Consider the following 13,801-nt stretch of genomic DNA (forward strand, 5'->3'; position numbering starts at 1 on the left):
ATCTAAGTGACTGACCTTTCTTCTTCCCTTTCTCTACAATGAACATTTGTATAACAGTTGGGTACACGGTCAAACAAGATTGCCATTTTATATATTATTAGGCACACTCCAGCAGCTGGGTGGTTGTACTCCTCAGAATAGATAATGGTTCGTTCAGGTCACAAGTTACTGAATTTTGTGGCCAGGTTTTAGATTTATTAAGGAAATCATAACAACAGTGTATGCATTCTCTTCATTTTGAATTATTACTTGGAAAAGGCCTGTGGACCAAACAGTTGCACATTTATGTACATTTGTGAATAAAGCCTTCCTATCTGTTTGGAAGAATTTTCTTATTCTACTTAGACTAGGGGTAAGAATGAATTTCCCATTTGGCACCCTTTTAATAATATTTTTTTTTAAATGTAAAAGTATTTGTAGGTCAGACAGGACTGAAAACTGGTATATTCTTTATCACTGAAATCAAGTATGTCAGCAGAGACTCTGGAATTTACTAAATAAATCTTTGGAGACCCGACCCATGTGACAAAAATGGCCACCGTGGCACTAAAGGGGCTAACTCTCATGCCGCGGTGCCAATTTTAGAATAACCAATTGGCAAAATGGACCAATAGGAACCAGGCTCCCATTTTCAAATGTTACTGGTGCTAGGCGCCATTTGCCTATTGTGTTACGGGCGCTAGTGCTGGGTGTGTAAAAAAATGTAGATAAAAATACTTTGTGACATCAAGAAGTACTGCTGTAACATCTGTATGCTGTATCCCCCATTCAAAATGTGAGGAGTCTTTTTTTTGAGACTATTTGAGCAATAAACATCTTGACTTCAAGGCGACTGCCTTCATCTTGCGACCAACAGGAATGCGACACAAACAATCACGCTCTCCGCCTGATCTAGGCTGAGCCCAGCGTCTCCAAGCTCCATCATCTCTGCCAACTACCATGCAGAGCCTGATCCAGGTCAGTGACCAGTTAAGGTCAACTAACGCCACTGACCAGTGGAGGTCAACCGATGCATACACAGTAGCAAGCAGTTTCAGGTACCGACTGAAGGAGCCTGAACGGAAACATGGTTCCAGGTGCCGGTGGTAGGAGCCTGGTGGTGGTAGCTAAATACTCGCCCACAGCGCAGTGAGTGGAGTCAGTAACCGGAGGGTACTTTTCCCTATAGATTGTAAGCTTGCGAGCAGGGCCTTCCTACCTCTGTCTGTCTGTTTTTACCCAGTTTTGTTCTATTACTGTTGTTCTAATTGTAAAGCGCAACGGAATATGCTGCACTATATAAGAAACTGTTAATAAATAAATAAATAAATAAATAAATACTAATGGTAAGGGACAATCCCCTATTGGCCAGGCCCTGTAAGACCCAAAACCATCATTACTGTCTCTACTATCATACCACACTGGTAACGCCCAAAACCGTCCGATCTTGGAAGCTAATCAGTGTAGGGCTGGGCCAGTACTCAAGTGGGCGACCCTTGAGGAATACTCAGTTTAGTAGAGAAGAGATTGGCCTATCACGCTCAGAGTCTAACACTGACAGCAGAATCACTCTGCCATCTCATTTCATACATTTTTTCCTCCCTTATGACAGCCGGGTATATTACACCACCAGGCACCCTAATCACACTAGTACTAAGCTAGTGCATCTATACGTCTATATGCCTTATCTGATACGTTTATTGGGTGGGCTAATACACTCTTCAAGACCTTGGACACCGGCAGCCGATACGTATCATGCGAGTTTCAGCACTTAATTATTATTGATTATATTGTAGTACTGCACTATACTATTTAATATCAGCTAAATTACTGCTTTCTAGCTTGATTATTACTATGATGCTCTTTGACCACTGAACATTTTACTGTTATTATATTAATAAAAGTTAATTTTTAGAAGAATTTTCTGATTTTCTCATACGTTAATTTACTATAAGAGTGCGCCCACAAAAGAGTCTTTTTTTCTCCCTCTGTTGTCTATAAGACCCAAAACCAATCTGTGATCACTTGGTGCAGGCAGCAGGGCGCGTCCGGTTACACACTCGTTTTGAGAAGTGGAATGAAACAGTCGCTAAAGCAAGACTTTTTTTTAATAATTCTTTGTTTTAAACGAACACCCATCTAAAGAAAAATGTAAAATGTAAAATATTACACTTTACAGTAAAACGAATAGTCATGAAAACATTTAAATTCATTGTACAGGAGAGTTAATTGCACTGTCGTGCCATTCCTAGAACGCTGGGAGAAATAATTTTGAAGCTGTTGACATATTTGTCTGCTGTCCTCCATCTCTAATCACTAGACCAACGTTCTACAGCAAGCGTTTTACTTCATTTACATTTCAGTAGTTGTGATAATTACAATTATTTTTTTTTTAACCTTTTTTGTCCCCTTTAATCACTTCTATAAACCACTTAATATGAATGGTCACTACAGATGTATTGCGTATCAGCTGTGGCTCTGAACTGCATTTAATTGGCTTGTCAGTTCTGTATTAATGAACTGAGAGAGTCTCAGAAAAATGGCAGCAAACAGCAACACGTTGGGCTTTATGTAGGGCAGGGCACGGGTGGATTTATTGGTCAGGCCACCCCTAGGCACATTATTGGCCATCGCATCTTCCCCACAATCATGTCACTGCCCACTTCATTTCAGGGACCTGACTAGATGCTTCAAGACCACTAAACCAGTCCCAACCTCACCCCACTACCAGCTCCTGGACCACAATTTGCTGCCCATTCTCCCACTTCGTCAGTTGCAAAATAAAATATAAAAAAATAAAATAAGACGTAATAACAAAAAAAAAAAAAAAAAAAAAGAGAATCACCTGGCCTCATCAGCCTGGTGTGCCGCCCCACAGCCAGTGCCGCCCCTAGGCACGTGCCTATTGGGAAATCCACCACTGGGGCAGGGTTCAACATTCAAGGCCTACATGCAAAATATCTTGTATTCACAATATCAGTCATAAAATGGATACTAATGATGATGGCTGCGGAAGACAAGTGGCCAGTCACACAGATATTTAGTACACACAGCAGAATAGTATTTATTCAAAAGTATGAACAGAATACATTATATTGTGAAGCCAGTGGAAGTCAGGGGGAGATATATCACAGCTTAGAAAGAAAGTGGAAAGAGAAAGTACTAACCAATCAGCTGTCATGTTACAGGGTGTGTTTGAAAAATGACAGATAGGAGCTGATTGGTTGGTACTTTCTGTCCAAGCTCCAATAAATCGCCACCATAGAAACAAATACAATCATATTTGTTTCTATGGTGGAGATTTATCATAGCTCGGACAGAAAGTACCAACCAATCAGCTCTTATCTGTCATTTTTCAAATGCAGACTAATGCATACATCCCAACTTTTATCTCATTTGAATAGGGGCATGCCGCGTCACAGACGCGGCTGGAAAGGTGGTGAAGCTTCATGTGGAGAGGTGTGGCCTCAAGTTGAGGGTGGGTGGCCTAGCGCAGTGACCCCCATTTTTGTCATTTTGGGGCGTGGCCATCGCTCCCTGAACTGCTGGACAGCCCTCGGCTCCCCTCCTTGCACTGATAGATGCGGTGCGCATGCATCCATTTAGTGATCACCAGCTGCTTTGCAGAGCAGAAGTGATCACTAGCTCTCCCAACTGTCACCCCCCACTCCTGCCCACGAGACACTGTGGCCCGCAGGTGGGACAGCGGGACAGTGTCCAATTAGCGGGACTGTCCCGCTAAATTAGGAACAGTTGGGAGGTATGCTAATGTTATAATAATGCCTCATTGATTAACTTTCTATTATAGGGGTTTAATAGCTGCCTCAGTCATTCAGCACTGCTCCACTAGGGAACTTCCGGGGAAGTCAGATCATTCAAGCAGCTCGTGTCTCTGATAGTGAGAGCCAAGAGCATGCACTTGCGCCTGGCTGTAGGCAGTTCATCAGTGACCATCACACTGTACCACGGAACTGCATGTTTAATAGGTGGGAGCTGGGAGCACATCTGCACCTGGCTGTTCTCAGCAGGGCCATGCTACCTAGGTAGTGCAATGACAAGCGTCATTGCGTGGTTATGGAAGGCTGCGGGACGCATTTTTCCCACCCCTGATCTAGTAAGAGGGTATATTTGTAAAATCTTATGTAGGTGGTAGCTTTAGGAATTAACACAATACTAGAAGAAGAAAAAACATGTTATTCAAACTCAAAATTAAATCATTGCAACACAGACATAGAGAAACAAAAAAATGTATAATTTTCAAAGGTCTAGATCACAGGTTCTCAAACTCGGTCCTCAGGACCCCACACAGTGCATGTTTTGCAGGTCTCATCACAGAATCACAAGTGAAATCATAAGCTGCACCTGTGGGCCTTTTAAAATGTGTCAGTGAGTAATTAATACACCTGTGCCCCTGCTGGGTTACCTGCAAAACATGCACTGTGTGGGCTCCCGAGGACCGAGTTTGAGAACCTATGGTCTAGCACAACAGCCACGTAGCGACAAATCAATTTACTTTGTAGACATTCCTCAACACTTAACCTGCCATCATTTGCTTATCACTTTGTAATCTGATATCGTATTTTATACCTTTGAACAGTCCATAATGACCTCTTCCTACTTGTGTATTACATATATTAAAAAAATAATGTGTATCCTACTAAATGTAACATATGTGATTTTCCTTTCACATTGAAGAAAGCCTTCTTCCAGTAACACATTAGAATATGTAGGGGGCGTTTCAATTTTTTTAAGCATCTAAACCCATCTAAACTAATGGGCACAACCCACAGGGATAAAGAAGTGATAAAGCAGTGATGAGTGCAAGGTGATAACGCACCAGTCAGTCAGCTCCTGTCATTTTTCAAATTCGTAATGATTGGCTGGTGCGTTATCACCTTCACTTATTACTGCTTTATCACTTCTTTATCCCTTATCCAGGCTTAATACATCTGCCCTACAGGGTGGAATCCTATTAGCCGCAGCAATTTACCGTGGCTTATTACCGCCGATGGGGCTATCCTGTAAGCCCTGATGCCGGCGCTTAAGTAAAAAAAAATTCAGCAAAAGCTGCTTATGTATTTTTGGACAAATAGGGGTAATTTGCCGCTCAAAACAAACAGGCTATAATTGTATAACCCAAATTGGCCTTAAGGTTTTCACAGTAATAAAATACTTTTCATGCTGCAAATTACCGTGGCTAATAAGATACCCCCCAAAGTGCTGTTTGGGTACCCAAACAGCCAGCTTTTCAGCAACAATTGTGTTGCTCCTTTGGCTTCCATCTAGCGGCAACCGCAGGGAAAAACTAATTGAATTCCCCACACACAATTTTATAGTACGCGCATTATGGCTAAGACAGAAAAAAAAAATAAGATTTTACTTACCGGTAAATCTATTTCTCGTAGTCCGTAGTGGATGCTGGGTACTCCGTAAGGACCATGGGGAATAGACGGGCTCCGTAGGAGACAGGGCACTTTAAGAAAGAATTTGGATTCTGGTGTGTTCTGGCTCCTCCCTCTATGTCCCTCCTCCAGACCTCAGTTAGAGAAACTATGCCCGGAAGAGCTGACAGTACAAGGAAAGGATTTTGGAATCCAGGGCAAGACTCATACCAGTCACACCGTATAACTTGTGATAAACTTACCCAGTTAACAGTATGAACAACAACGGAGCATCAGATCAACCCTGATGAAACCATAACATAACCCTTATTTAAGCAATAACTATATACAAGTATTGCAGAAGAAGTCCGCACTTGGGACGGGCGCCCAGCATCCACTACGGACTACGAGAAATAGATTTACCGGTAAGTAAATTCTTATTTTCTCTAACGTCCTAGTGGATGCTGGGGACTCCGTAAGGACCATGGGGATTATACCAAAGCTCCCAAACGGGCGGGAGAGTGCGGATGACTCTGCAGCACCGAATGAGCAAACACAAGGTCCTCCTCAGCCAGGGTATCAAACTTGTAGAACTTTGCAAAGGTGTTTGAACCTGACCAAGTAGCCGCTCGGCAAAGCTGTAATGCCGAGACCCCTCGGGCAACCGCCCAAGAAGAGCCCACCTTCCCTGTGGAATGGGCCTTAACTGATTTAGGCAGTGGCAACCCAGCTGCAAAATGAGCCTGCTGAATCGTGTCACAGATCCAGCGAGCAATAGTTTGCTTTGAAGCAGGCGCCCCAAGCTTGTTGGAAGCATACAGGATAAACAAAGATTCTGTTTTCCTGACCTTAGCCGTTCTGGCTACATAAACCTTCAAAGCCCCGACTACATCCAGTGACTCGGAATCCTCCAAGTCAGTAGTAGCCACAGGCACCACAATAGGTTGGTTTATATGAAAGGATGAAACCACTCTCGGCAGAAATTGTGGGCTGGTCCGCAATTCTGTTCTATCCGCATGGAAAACCAGATAAGGGCTTTTATGTGACAAAGCCGCCAATTCTGACACACGCCTAGGCGAAGCCAAGGCTAATAGCATGACCACCTTCCACGTGAGATATTTTACTTCCACCGTTTTGAGTGGTTCAAACCAGTGTGATTTCAGGAAACTCAACACCACGTTAAGATCCCAAGGTGCCACTGGAGGCACAAAAGGGGGCTGAATATGCAGCACTCCCTTTACAAATGTCTGAACTTCAGGCAGAGAAGCCAGTACTTTTTGAAAGAAAATGGATAAGGCCGAAATCTGAACCTTAATGGAACCCAATTTAAGGCCCAAAGTCACTCCCGACTGTAGGAAGTGAAGGAAAAGGCCCAGCTGGAATTCCTCCGTAGGGGCATTCCTGGCCTCACACCAAGCCACATATTTTCGCCATATACAGTGATAATGTTGAGCCGTCACATCCTTCCTAGCCTCTATTAGCGTAGGAATGACCTCATCCGGAATGCCTTTTTCTGCTAGGATCCGGCGTTCAACCGCCATGCCGTCAAACGCAGCCGCGGCAAGTCTTGGAACAGACAGGGCCCCTGTTGCACAAGTCCTGTCCTAGAGGCAGAGGCCACGGGTCCTCTGTGAGCATTTCTTGCAGATCTGGATACCAAGTCCTTCTTGGCCAATCGGGAACAATGAGTATTGTTCTCACTCCTCTTTTCTTATGATTCTCAGCACCTTGGGTATGAGAGGAAGAGGAGGAAACACATAGACCGACTGGAACACCCACGGTGTCACCAGTGCGTCCACAGCTATCGCCTGAGGGTCTCTTGACCTGGCGCAATATCTCTGCAGCTTTTTGTTGAGGCGGGATGCCATCATGTCCACCTGTGGCAGTTCCCACCGACTTGCAATCTGCGCGAAGACTTCTTGATGGAGTCCCCACCCTCCCGGGTGGAGGTCGTGCCTGCTGAGGAAGTCTGTTTCCCAGTTGTCCACTCCCGGAATGAACACTGCTGACAGTGCGCTTACGTGATTCTCCGCCCAGCGAAGAATTCTGGTGGCTTCTACCATCGCCACCCTGCTCCTTGTGCCGCCTTGGCGGTTTACATGAGCCACTGCGGTGATGTTGTCTGACTGAATCAGAACCGGTTGGTCACGAAGCAGGGACTCCGCTTGACGTAGGGCGTTGTATATGGCCCTTAGTTCCAGGATGTTGATGTGAAGGCAAGTCTCCTGACTTGACCACAGCCCTTGGAAATTTCTTCCCTGTGTGACTGCCCCCCCACCCTTGGAGGCTTGCATCCGTGGTCACCAGGACCCAGTCCTGAATGCCAAATCTGCGACCTTCGAGAAGGTGCGCACTCTGCAGCCACCACAGGAGAGACACCCTGGCCCTGGGGGATCGGGTGATTAACCGATGCATCTGAAGATGTGATCTGGACCACTTGTCCAGTAAGTCCCATTGGAAGGTCCTCGCATGGAACCTGCCTAAGGGGATGGCCTTGTATGATGCCACCATCCTTCCCAGGACTCGAGTGCAGTGATGCACTGACACCTGTTTTGGTTTTAATAGATTCCTGACCAGTGTCACGAGCTCCTGAGCGCTCTCTATCGGGAGATAAACCCTTTTCTGGTCTGTGTCTAGGACCATGCCTAGGAGAGGCAGATGAGCTGTAGGAACCAACTGCGACTTTGGAATATATAGAATCCAGCCGTGTTGCCGTTACACTTCCAGAGAAAGTGATACGCTGTTCAGCAACTGCTCTCTTGATCTCGCTTTTATGAGGAGATCGTCCAAGTACGTGATAATAGTGACACCTTGCTTCCGCAGGTGCACCATCATTTCCGCCATTACCTTGGTGAATATTCTCGGGGCCGTAGAGAGACCAAACGGCAACGTCTGAAATTGGTAATGACAATCCCATACCACAATTCTGAGGTACGCCTGATGAGGTGGATAAATGGGGACATGAAGGTATGCATCCTTTATGTCCAGAGTCACCATAAAATCTCCCCCTTTCAGGCTTGCAATGACCGCTCTTAGCGATTCCATCTTGAACTTGAACCTTTTCAGGTATATGTTCAGGGATTTTAAATTCAATATGGGTCTGACCGAACAGTCTGGTTTCGGGACTACAACATGGTCGAATAATAACCCCCTCCTTGTTGAAGGAGGGGAACCTTGACCACCACCTGTTGAAGATACAATTTATGCATTGCAGTTAACACAGTTTCCCTCTCGTGGGGGGAAGCCGGCAGGGCCGTCGGTGAGGGGGCATCACCTCAAAGTCCAGCTTGTATCCCTGAGACATAATATCTATTGCCCAGGGATCTAACAGGGAGTGAACCCACTTGTGGCTGAACTTACGAAGGCGTGCCCCCACCGGGCCTAGCTCCGCCTGTGGAGCCCCAGCGACATGCGGTGGATTTTGTAGAGGCCGGGGAGGACTTCTATTCCCGGGAACTAGCTGTGTTGTGCAGCTTCTTTCCTCTGCCCCCGCCTCTGGCAAGAAAGGACGCACCTCTGACTTTCTTGTGTCTTTGTTCGAAAGGCTGCATTTGATAATGTCGTGCTTTCCTAGGCTGTGCAGGAATATAAGGCAAAATATCAGAATTACCAGCTATAGCTGTGGAGACCAGGTCCGAGAACCCTTCTCCACACAATCCTCAGCCTTCCATATGCCTCTTAAGTCGGCATCATCTGTCCATTGCATATTCTACAGGACACGTCAAGCAGAAATCGACATAGCTTTGACTCTAGGACCCAGTATACTCATGTCTCTTTGGGCATGTTATATATATATATATATATATATCTTAAGACAGCATCTTTAATATATATATCTCTATATATACATTCTAGGGTCTTAATCTCTGCTGATAAGGTACCTGTCCACGCTGCCACAGCGCTATAAACCCATGCCGACACAATCGCCGGTCTGACTAGTGTACCAGAATGTGCACGCTATCTGCAGGATCCCTGAGAATAGCTGTTACGTCAGGGCTACCTTTTGGGCAAACGTGACACCCTAGGGGAAGATTCCCATCGTATCCTGGCCCTAGTGGGGAAAGGATACTCCCTGAGAATTCTTTGTGGGAAACTGCAGTCTCTTGTCTGGAGATTCCCGCTCTTTTTCCTCATGAGAGGAGGGAAATTTACCTCAGCTTTCTTCCCCTTAAACATGTGTACCCTTGTGTCAGGGACAGATGAGTCATCAGTGATATGCAAATCATCTTTTATTACAATAATCATATATTGAATACTTTTCTGTCATTTTGGCTGTAACTTTGCATTATCGTAGTCGACACTGGAGTCAGACTCCGTGTCGATATCAGTGTCTATTATTTTGGATAGTGATCATTGAGAGACTCTGAAGGTCTCTGCGACATAGGGACAGACATGGGTAGATTCCCTGACTGTTCTCTAATCTTTTGTGCAATAAATTTACCTTAGCACTTAATTACACATATCCAAACAGGTGTCGGCGTTGTCGACGGAGACACCCTCTCACACACATATTTGCTCCATCTCCTCCTTAGGGGAGCCTTTTACCTCAGACATGTCGACACACACGTACCGACACACCACACACTCAGGGAATGCTCATCTGAAGACAATTCCCCCATAAGGCCCTTTGGAGAGACAGAGAGAGAGTATGCCAGCACACACCCCAGCGCTATTAACCCAGGAATAACACAGTAACTTAATGTTAACCCAGTAGCTGCTGTTTATATTGATTTTTGCGCCTAATTATGTGCCCCCCCTCTCTTTTTACCCTCTTCTACCGTGTATCTGCAGGGGAGAGCCTGGGGAGCTTCCTCTCAGCGGAGCTGTGGAGAAAAAATGGCGCTGGTGAGTGCTGAGGAAGAAGCCCCGCCCCCTCAGCGGCAGGCTTCTGTCCCGCGTTTCTGTATAATATAATGACGGGGGCTCATGCATATATACAGTGCCCAACTGTATATATGCCCACTTTTGCCAAGAGGTCCTAACTGCTGCCCAGGGCGCCCCCCCCCCCCGCGCCCTGCACCCTTACAGTGACCGGAGTATGTGGGTGTAGTGTGGGAGCAATGGCGCACAGCTGCAGTGCTGTGCGCTACCTCAGTTTGAAGACTGGAGTCTTCTGCCGCCGATTTCGAAGTCTTCTTGCTTCTTTCACCCGGCTTCTGTCTTCCGGCTCTGCGAGAGGGACGGCGGCGCGGCTCCGGGATCGGACGACAAAGGGTGAGATCCTGTGTACGATCCTTCTGGAGCTAATGGTGTCCAGTAGCCTAAGAAGCAGGACCTATCTTCAGAGAGTAGGGCTGCTTCTCTCCCCTCAGTCCCACGATGCAGGGAATCTGTTGCCAGCAGATCTCCCTGAAAATAAAAAAACCTAACAAAATACTTTCTTATAGCAAGCTCAGGAGAGCTCACTAAGGAGCACCCAGCTCATCCGGGCACAGATTCAAACTGAGGTCTGGAGGAGGGACATAGAGGGAGGAGCCAGAACACAGCAGAATCCAAATTCTTTCTTAAAGTGCCCTGTCTCCTGCGGAGCCCGTCTATTCCCCCTGGTCCTTACGGAGTCCCCAGCATCCACTAGGACGTTAGAGAAAAAGACAAGCAAAAATCGCTTGGCAATTAGGTTTCCATGATTCTTCCCATTGATACACTGAAGCAGTAATAATAATCCCAGTACATTTCCTCAAAACGTAAAACGCTTAGCGTAGATCTTGTTTTAACTTTTTGCTAAATTGTAATTATTTTGTAGCCAGAGACTCTAATCCTAGTCTAGCCAATTGCTTGCATTGATAGATTCAGTATAACCTGGGTCTATAAATAAAAGCTATTGGGGTCTATTCATGAAGCAGCGTAAACAGTGGAGAAGTGAGCCTGCGAAGAAGTTGCCCATGACAACCAATCAGCTGCTCTGTACAATTGTGTAGTATGCAAATTATGAATGTTACTTCAATGCTGATTGGTTACCATGGGCAACTTCTCCACCCTTTTCACTGCTTCACGAATAGACCCCAAAGTTAGATCAGAGTTACACTGGATCTTTCTGTGTCGACAGTAGGATGCATATCTTCTCTGCAGCTACCCATTCTCCACTTCACTCAGGGGAAGGCGAAATACTAAAGGTGTGCACACCCGGTTAGATTTTTGCATGCAATTTTGACTATATAGTCATAATCACAAGAAAAGTTAGTGCAGATCGCAAGGTGAAAGTCACCTTGCGATCCCGATGCGCAGTCCCGCGAGGTCGGTATCGCAAGCCTAGATAGACTGTGCAGGCAAGTCAATTTTGACAATCTAGTATAAAAGTATAGTCAAAATTGACAGTTAGCCAAAATCGCACATAGCCAGTATTGCGAGCACAGTCATCTAGGCTTGCGATACCGATCACAATCCTTATCTCATAGTGAGAATTGCGCATAGCCCAAATCTCACCGTGTGTACACACCTTAAGGTACAGTATAGACTGACTGAGTTCACTAGGAAACTGAATAGTACAGCTCCTGGCCACATTGAAGGAATCCAAAGCAGCCAGGCTCTTCAAGTGGTGTAACGTTTGTCTGCTGAAGCCAAGAACAGTTCACATAGTTTACATAACAAATAATTACACTGACAAATTTAGTATTTGCTATATGTATGAGTAATTTATTTACATCGTAGTATATTACACTTTAAATAGCTGAATTCGATTTATATGTTGGCCTGGAAGTGGAACCAGGTCTCAGATTAGTAACCTATCTCACAATTACATGGAAACATTTGAAAACTAATACACGTGCACATGATGCCTGGGTCCTGTTTCTATATTCCCTTCACAACAGGGGGCAGATACACAAATATACCACAAGCTAAAGTAGGTCTTAAGTGAGCTCTGTCATCTCCTTTAATAATCACGCCACTATCCAGCCTTACAGTTTTTGGGGCTGGGACATCAGAATATTGTAGTTAGGGCTAGAGCAAGAGAATGGGGGGAGGGTGTCACTTTCCAATATAAACATGGAATACACCTGAACTAATCAGAAGGACATAAGTGTTCAGATAGGTTTGCTTTTACATCCATGGGGGCCTATTTATTAACAATAATTTGCAGGATATCCTAAAAAAAAAAAAAAATGTATCTTGAGAATGTTTGGCGTGACCACAACAAACATCAGAGAGCTGACGCAGTCTCTCCATTTTTGATAAGAGAAAGTATGAAATGTAGCAAGCTCTGAAATGTTTTGTTAACATGGTATTATTATCTATAGTAACCTACTAGTTGTGCTACATTTCTGAATGCTGGGTCTGAACGAAGTAAAATTATATCATAAGCGATCACTTTACTGTTTTGTCTTCGTAGGGATGGTCTACTGTTGAAGCCATTGTTCCTGCAAGCCATTCTTAACATACCAATGAAAAACTAATTTCTTGTTGCCGCACTAGAATAATGGGAATAATAAATTATACTTTTGGGAGTAAAATAGAGGACACAATAAATATGTTCCATAGACACACATAATCACCGGTATTTAGCTATTCAATAATATACTGCATTGTGCAGTGCAATTATAATATACCACTTGTATGCAGCCAATACAGATTATTACAAATGTCAATACAATTTTGCTGGCATATAAGAAGATAGTGTGGATGGTATATTCATGCATACTGTTACAGGAGATGTAAAAAATAGTGGTTTGTCTTAAGATATGTTCTTGTTAGTACAGTGGCATGCAGAGTTATTCCTATTAATGCAGCTGTCTAATGTTATTAGTGTTGTCTTTTATAATACTAATCTTTGTGGTGTGGATCTGGCTGTATTTACTAGCAATGCTGCAATGTCTCCTGTTGTAATCATTATTTGTGTAGTGTCTGGTTGTTGTTAGTAGTGCTACACTACCAGTGCTGATGTAGTGATGTGCTGTTGTTATTACCTGATGCAGTAGTGGAGGTGTCCTGACACACAGAGCGCCTCCTCCTCCTGCTGCTGTCCTCGCTGTCAGCAGCTGAGGGTCTCTGCCCCGGACACAGCTGCACAAACAGGGAGGACCTGTGGACGAGCGCCGGATAACGGAATGACGTCACCAGTCCCCGCCCCCGGTACGGCTGTCAGTGCCGGACATGGAGCGCACACACACATAGCGTACGCACGCAGGGTAGTCGCCTCCTCCCGGCTCACTGTCCGTCACACAGTGGCAGGCGGCGTCAGGGCATGGTCCCGCAACGTGGCTGTGACCGGTCTCAGTGGTGATCATTATACAGGAGAACACAAGGGGGCAGCAGCGCCTTGTTAACTGACGTGTGTGCGTGTGCGTGTTATGAAAGACGAACGTTGGGCCGAGTCAGGGCCTAAATGCCGTCCACGGAGAAAATGCGAAATAATTATATTACGTACAGTATAACTGTGGTTGAGCGTGTGAGACAGGTCTTTTCAGATATCCTAGAGGATGCTGGGGTCACTTCAAGAACCATGG

The 13,801-nt window shown here is 45.1% G+C and overlaps 1 protein-coding gene and 1 pseudogene across 3 annotated transcripts in view; one reads left to right on the forward strand and one right to left on the reverse strand.

Annotated features, from left to right (window-relative positions):
* Positions 1 to 13,518, reverse strand: part of HERPUD2 (HERPUD family member 2) — a 159,165-nt gene extending 145,647 nt beyond the window's left edge. The window contains exon 1 of one of the 3 annotated variants that reach the window (XM_063922499.1): positions 13,262 to 13,518. The gene's annotated coding sequence lies outside the window, so the exon portion shown is untranslated. Of the gene's footprint in view, positions 1 to 12,603; positions 12,707 to 13,261 lie in introns of those variants that run through there. The other 2 variants (XM_063922496.1, XM_063922498.1) reach the window with 2 other exon arrangements.
* LOC134930401 (5S ribosomal RNA) lies at positions 1,383 to 1,501 on the forward strand (annotated as a pseudogene).
* Positions 13,519 to 13,801: the final 283 nt, after the last annotated feature.

The sequence above is a fragment of the Pseudophryne corroboree genome, chromosome 5 (assembly GCF_028390025.1).
Source record: "Pseudophryne corroboree isolate aPseCor3 chromosome 5, aPseCor3.hap2, whole genome shotgun sequence".
NCBI lineage: Eukaryota > Metazoa > Chordata > Amphibia > Anura > Myobatrachidae > Pseudophryne > Pseudophryne corroboree.